Source organism: Hemicordylus capensis, chromosome 2, assembly GCF_027244095.1.
Source record: "Hemicordylus capensis ecotype Gifberg chromosome 2, rHemCap1.1.pri, whole genome shotgun sequence".
Taxonomy (NCBI): Eukaryota; Metazoa; Chordata; class Lepidosauria; order Squamata; family Cordylidae; genus Hemicordylus; species Hemicordylus capensis.
In genome coordinates, this window is record NC_069658.1 from 64024747 (window position 1) to 64030746 (window position 6000).

Below are 6000 nucleotides of genomic sequence, written 5' to 3' on the forward strand. Positions count from 1 at the left end.
ATATCGTGCAAAAGTCCATTAATTTCAGTAATGCAAATTAAAAGGTGAAACTGATATATGAGACAGACGCATTACATGCAAAGCGAGATAAGTCAAGCCTTAATTTGTTATAATTGTGATGATCATGGCGTACAGCTCATGAAAACCCCAAATCCACAATCTCAGAAAATTAGAATATTACATGGAACCAAGAAGACAAGGATTGAAGAATAGAACAATATCGGACCTCTGAAAAGTATACAGTGTACTGTGCTTGATTGGCCAGCAAACTCGCCTGACCTGACCCCATAGAGAATCTATGGGGCATTGCCAAGAGAAGGATGAGAGACATGAGACCAAACAATGCAGAATTGCTGAAGGCCGCTAATGAAGCATCCTGGTCTTCCATAATACCTCATCAGTGCCACAGGCTGATAGCATCCATGCCACGCCACATTGAGGCAGTAATTGCTGCAAAAGGGGCCCAAACCAAGTACTGAATACATATGCGTGCTTATACTTTTCAGAGGTCCGATATTGTTCTATTCTTCAATCCTTGTCTTCTTGGTTCCATGTAATATTCTAATTTTCTGAGATTGTGGATTTGGGGTTTTCATGAGCTGTATGCCATGATCATCACAATTATAACAAATTAAGGCTTGACTTATCTCGCTTTGCATGTAATGCATCTGTCTCATATATCAGTTTCACCTTTTAATTTGCATTACTGAAATTAATGGACTTTTGCATGATATTCTAATTTTCCGAGTTTCACCTGTAGCAGATCTGCGCTCTTGGAGGTACGGTATGTTGGCTGGATCGATGATTACTGTCTAGCTTCTCTTGAGAATTTGTAACTCACCATTATTCCACTCTGCAGTATAGATTAGCAGGAGTTCTCATACATGAGCCCCTGGCTGTTCTTGGAGTACAACTCCCATCATTGTAGTCCAACAAAATCTGGGGACCCACATTTGAGAGCCTCTGGATTAAGGGCTAGAATATGTCTTTAAAGTTGTAGCACCTCTAATACTTATCCTGTAGATTTTTTAAACGGATGTTAAGATCCTGATGCTCAAATGAGAAGACACACATCAGAAGCTAAATCATGGTTGCTCATTTATACCAGGACCTACTAATGATGGTCCTGAATATTGGAACTGTGGGGACATGAAAATGCCTACCCCTTCTGGTTAAAAAACAACACATGTTTTACAATCCAGACAAAATCACTTTAAATGTTGCCTAGGCTTGTAACTCGGTTTGGCTGTTTCTAGGCTGCCCCCACTTCCTACCCTTTCCTCAAAACCTAACTCCCGGCAGGTAGGTAAGGGTGTGTGTGTGTGTTTGGGTGTGCAGGGGCAGAGCCACCTCACCATTGGGCGAACGGGTTCAAAGAACCCGGGCCGCTGTCAATCAGGGGTCATGCCTTGCAGCCCCGATACACACCCTACATCTGATGTCAGATGTGGGGGGAGTTATTTTGCTCCCCAATGGGGCTGCATGGCCCTGTTTGGAAATGAAACCAGCCTGCGCTGCATTGGCAGGGCAGGCTGGAGCAACTCTCTCTGCCTTTAAAGGGGGCTGCACAGTCCTGTTTTAAATGGGGGCCCCATTTAAACACAGCTGCCATTAAACGGGACCACGCAGCCCCATTTGGGAGGGAGATCGGCCCGCGCTGCATTGGCAGTGTGGCCAGAATGGCTCTCCCTGCCTTTAAAGGCAGAGAGAGTCACTCCGGCCCACACTGCCCAATGCAGCGTGGGCTAATCTCCCTTCCAAATGGGGCTGCGTGGCCCCGTTTGGGAGGGAGACCATGCCCCCACATCTGATGTCAGATGCGGGGGCAGTCCCCTGCGTCTGACATCTGATGCAGGTGGTGGGGCCAGGGGGCTGCGGCGGCAGCCGAACACGGGCCACCGCCAGCATCGCTCCGTGCCTCTGGGTGTGTCTGTCTGTGTGTCTCTAGAGGGGAGAACTGCTCCTTGGGTCTATGTTAGACCTGAAAAGCTTACTGATTGGACATCATGTGCAGCTCTCATTTGCAGGAGGGAGGCCTGCTGGTCTGCAAGAAACCTTCAGCGTCACTACGAAGGCTTCTTTGCATAGCAAACCAGGCGTGGGCGGGGGTGGTGGTTGTGGATGACTTCTGTATCTCTCCCCTCGCTCCAAAAGCCCATAAATATGTTCTGGAGGGCTGCACAATTCTCGGGAACAGATTTATGCAACTGGAAATGACTTTTGGAGGAAGGAGAGATACACGAAAATAGCTCTCCTTCCCGCTCTGTGCCGGGTTCGCTGTGCAAAGAAAAGTCTTCATCGCAGAGACACTGAAGGTTTCTTGCAGCCCTGCAGCCTTCCTGGTGCTGGAGGGCTGTGCATCATGTTGCCCAGTGACAGGAAGGTTCCAGCACACATATCTTTCGGACGTGTCATTTGCCCAGACTTCTGGGTCCTTAGTAAGGAAGCTGATTCTTCTGTTGATACAGTATATAGGCAAGCATGTGTAGAATACAAAGGAAAGAGTTCTGGTATGAAAGGACAAGGCAGTGGAGTGGAATCAGGAATAGTAACAGTTTAATGAAATGTATATTACGTACAGAGAGGCAAGTGCAGACTGCTTTTCAGTGCTCTTGCTGCTGGCTGTTGGTTAGTCCTGTCTCTACTCCAGGTCCTGGACTAGAATACAAGTAACTAAATCCCTATTGAAAAACTGGCCTGGATCAAGGAATGGATTAATCAAACCCCCCACAGAATGCAGTCTTCCTTCCATCTTACTTTAGAAGCCAACCCTGTATCCTCTTAAACATTGTACATTGCTCTTTTCCCAGAACCTCCAAATCTTCCTTCCTTTGACCCATACAGAAGTAATTATAGGAAAATGTTTCAATTTTATGTCAATTGAAAGACTTCATAAAGTATGAACATATCTGCTGGGTATTATTCCTGTGCTCTAAGGTAGTTTTTATGTGTTAGAAGCAAGCATATGGGAGGGAGTTGAGTCTATAGGATGAGCCTTAAAATACCATTCCTATATGCTTTCTTTTCCAAAAAAGCTTCAGAGAATGAAATACAGAAAGGTGCAGCCAAAACCAAAAGGTCTGCATGGATCAAATTCACATTGCACAAAGAGAAAGAACTTGGCAGCAACACCAAAGAGGAAATACAGGCTGTGTTTGCGTATTCTTTGGCTTTGAGTGCTTCCAGTTCACTCCTGTTATTTGCATTGGCTCTTAATTATGTTAAGCAGTGTCATCCTATTAGTTTTAAAATGTGATAATAACCTCAAGTGAACTCTGGTAAATAAATACATCATTTGAAATGGATTTCAGTGTGGGCCAGGTCTGCTCCATTTCATTCTGTACAGAGACAAGTTAAGAAAAGAAGACTGGAAGGACCCTGAATGCAGGCTGTGGTTTTGCAAAAAGCTGCTTTTAAAGAAAATATTGGTTGACATACAGAGCAAAGAAGCACCAGTGCAGAGGAGAGGAGGCTAGCAGCACTTCCCAACTAACTGCACTGAACATAGTGTGTGAATAACTGTACCTGCATGCATTTACCATAACATGTGAATAAGGCTATACTCTGGTCCAAATCCCTGTTCAGTGAAAAACTGCTATTGGAGTGGAAACTTACCTTGGATAGAGTTATAGAGATGACTAAGAAGGTGGAAAATCCTCTTCACTGTGCCCAATCACTCTCTTTGATACCCTAAAGCCAACATCCTGAATTGCTCTTCATTGTATCAAATGGCTCTCTTGTGTACCCCCAAAGCAGCCTTCTGGAATGCAGGCTGTTCTGTCTAATACCTTCCAATCCCAGCCTTCTCATATGGCACTGCCCAGGAAGTGGCAGCACAAGAAAAGAAGAGCTACCACTGCTACCGATGTGGAGTCTCTTCCTACAAATCAATTTTGCTCACTGTCCTGCATGGAAGGTGCAGAAAAAGGGGGCACTTTGTTAAGGTTTGCAAGTCTGCTGTCCACTCTATTACCGTTTCACTATATGATAAGGATGAGGCAGATGAACCACCTCCTGACAGCATTTAAGTGTGACAGAATCAGAGCGTGCTTCTCCACATTTTCAAGTTAAACTTAATTGACATGAAGTGCGGATGATGGCTGATTCTGGTTCTCCGCACACTATTTCCCATCCGCACTACACGAAATTCTGTAATTTATTTATTTATATTTATTTATCATATTTTTACACCGCCCAAAACTTACGTCTCTGGGCGGTTTACAACAAGATTAAAAAGTAAAACATTATTTAAAAACAAAAGCAAAACAAAACAAAAATTTAAAAGCAAGAAATGTAAAACACAATTTAAAAATTTTGAAAACAATATTCTAAAAACAACATTCAAAACAATTAAAACAATATCAGTTAAACGCCTGGGTGAAGAAAGCGCATAATACCTCGGAACTGCATCTGGAGCCTTCCGACATCCACCCATGGGGATATGGAGGTCCCTATATTGACATAAATGGATACTCCACTGCTGTCCTGAAATACAAAGGACGTACTGCAGAAGGGAAAGTATATGCATTTAAAAAATGGAATCTCAATTAGGGGTGTGCACAAACAGTTTGTGCCGAACTGGTTCACCTCGAACCAGGGCTGGTTCATCAGTTCGATCGCAGACTGGACCAGTTTGATCACGAGTGAACCAGCTCAGCATAATTAGGGGGCTGGCGGGGGCGGCGCCCGAGTAAGCTGCTTACCTAGCTGGCGCGGCAGCTGGTGCCACCACTCACCCTCCTGGTGGCCCCAAGCAGTGTGCTTCCCTCTCTTTTACCAAGCTGCCAGCTCGGCAGTGGCTCGGTTCTGGCCTCTGCTCAAGTGCGGAGGCAATTTCTGTGGCTTCTGCCCAGGCGCGGAGGCCAGAACTGAGCCACTACTGAGCTGGTGGTTCAGGAAAAGAGTGGGGAGCGTGCTGCTTGGGGCCGCTGGGAGGGTGAGCGGTAGTGAGCGGCAGTGGCAGCTGGGCTGGCCAGCTAAGCATAGGAACATAGGGAACATAGGAAGCTGCCATATACTGAGTCAGACCACTGGTCTATCTAGCTCAGTATTGTCTTCACAGACTGGCAGCGGCTTCTCCAAGGTTGCAGGCAGGAATCTCTCTCAGCCCTATCTTGCGGCTAAGCCATGGCTCCCAGAGGACCAGCAAGAGTGCCCTAAAATCACCTGCAAACAGAAAGCTAGTGAGCTAGGCAAGACATTCAGGGAAACCCACTCACATTTCTTAAAAGAGTGTGTGGTAGCCAAAAGAGTGTGGCAGGGAGTAAGCAAGCTGTTAGAGTGGCCTGATTTGGAAAAACGGACTTGGGAAGAACTAACCTCAGGTTTGAGCGATAGAACCTCCTTTCGAGGTCCCAGAAAGAAACCTTCAAGGAAACGAGATGGAACGGGTGCCCTCATACTAGGGAATTGGAATGTTCCCCTTCTTGTAATCAGGTTAGTAAACCTGTATGTCATTTATGCAATGTTCCTAGGAATAGGGAGGGAAGACGCGACCAAGAGGTTCACGCAGATGAGACAGTAAATCTCTTCTGGAAAAGTTTGTATGGTTATGTGCAAAAAGACAAGAGTATCTCTTCTAAACAGCAATGGGACAAATTGTGGAAATGGACGTCGGATATAAACCCCCCCCCCCGATTACCTGATGTGCCTTGAAATCCCCCACCCCCGAGTTACAGTACTACCTGCATATACTTCATAACCTTGTGTGTTTCCAAATCCTTGTGTGTAAATCTTTGTAGATATATCATGTACAAACAACCACTTTGTATATAATTGTGCTTTGGCATCGTACTGTATGCTTTGGTAGTTTGTTGGTTCAATTAAAAAAAATAAAAAATCTTGTCCTGTCTTGGAGAAGCCAGGGAGGGAATTTGAAACCTTCTGCTCTTCCCAGAGCAGCTTCATCCCCTGAGGGGAATATCTTGCAGTGCTCACACATCAAGTCTCCCATTCATATGCAACCGGGGCAGACCCTGCTTAGCTATGGGGACAAGTCAT

The 6000-nt window shown here is 45.5% G+C and overlaps 1 long non-coding RNA gene across 1 annotated transcript in view; it reads right to left on the reverse strand.

Annotated features, from left to right (window-relative positions):
* The window catches only part of LOC128344068 (uncharacterized), a 44555-nt gene extending 39794 nt beyond the window's left edge, over nucleotides 1-4761 (reverse strand). Inside the window, exon 1 of the long non-coding RNA XR_008315657.1 lies at nucleotides 4398-4761. This is a non-coding gene — a long non-coding RNA (uncharacterized LOC128344068). The remainder of the gene's footprint in view (nucleotides 1-4397) is intronic.
* Between the last annotated feature and the right edge of the window lie 1239 nt (nucleotides 4762-6000).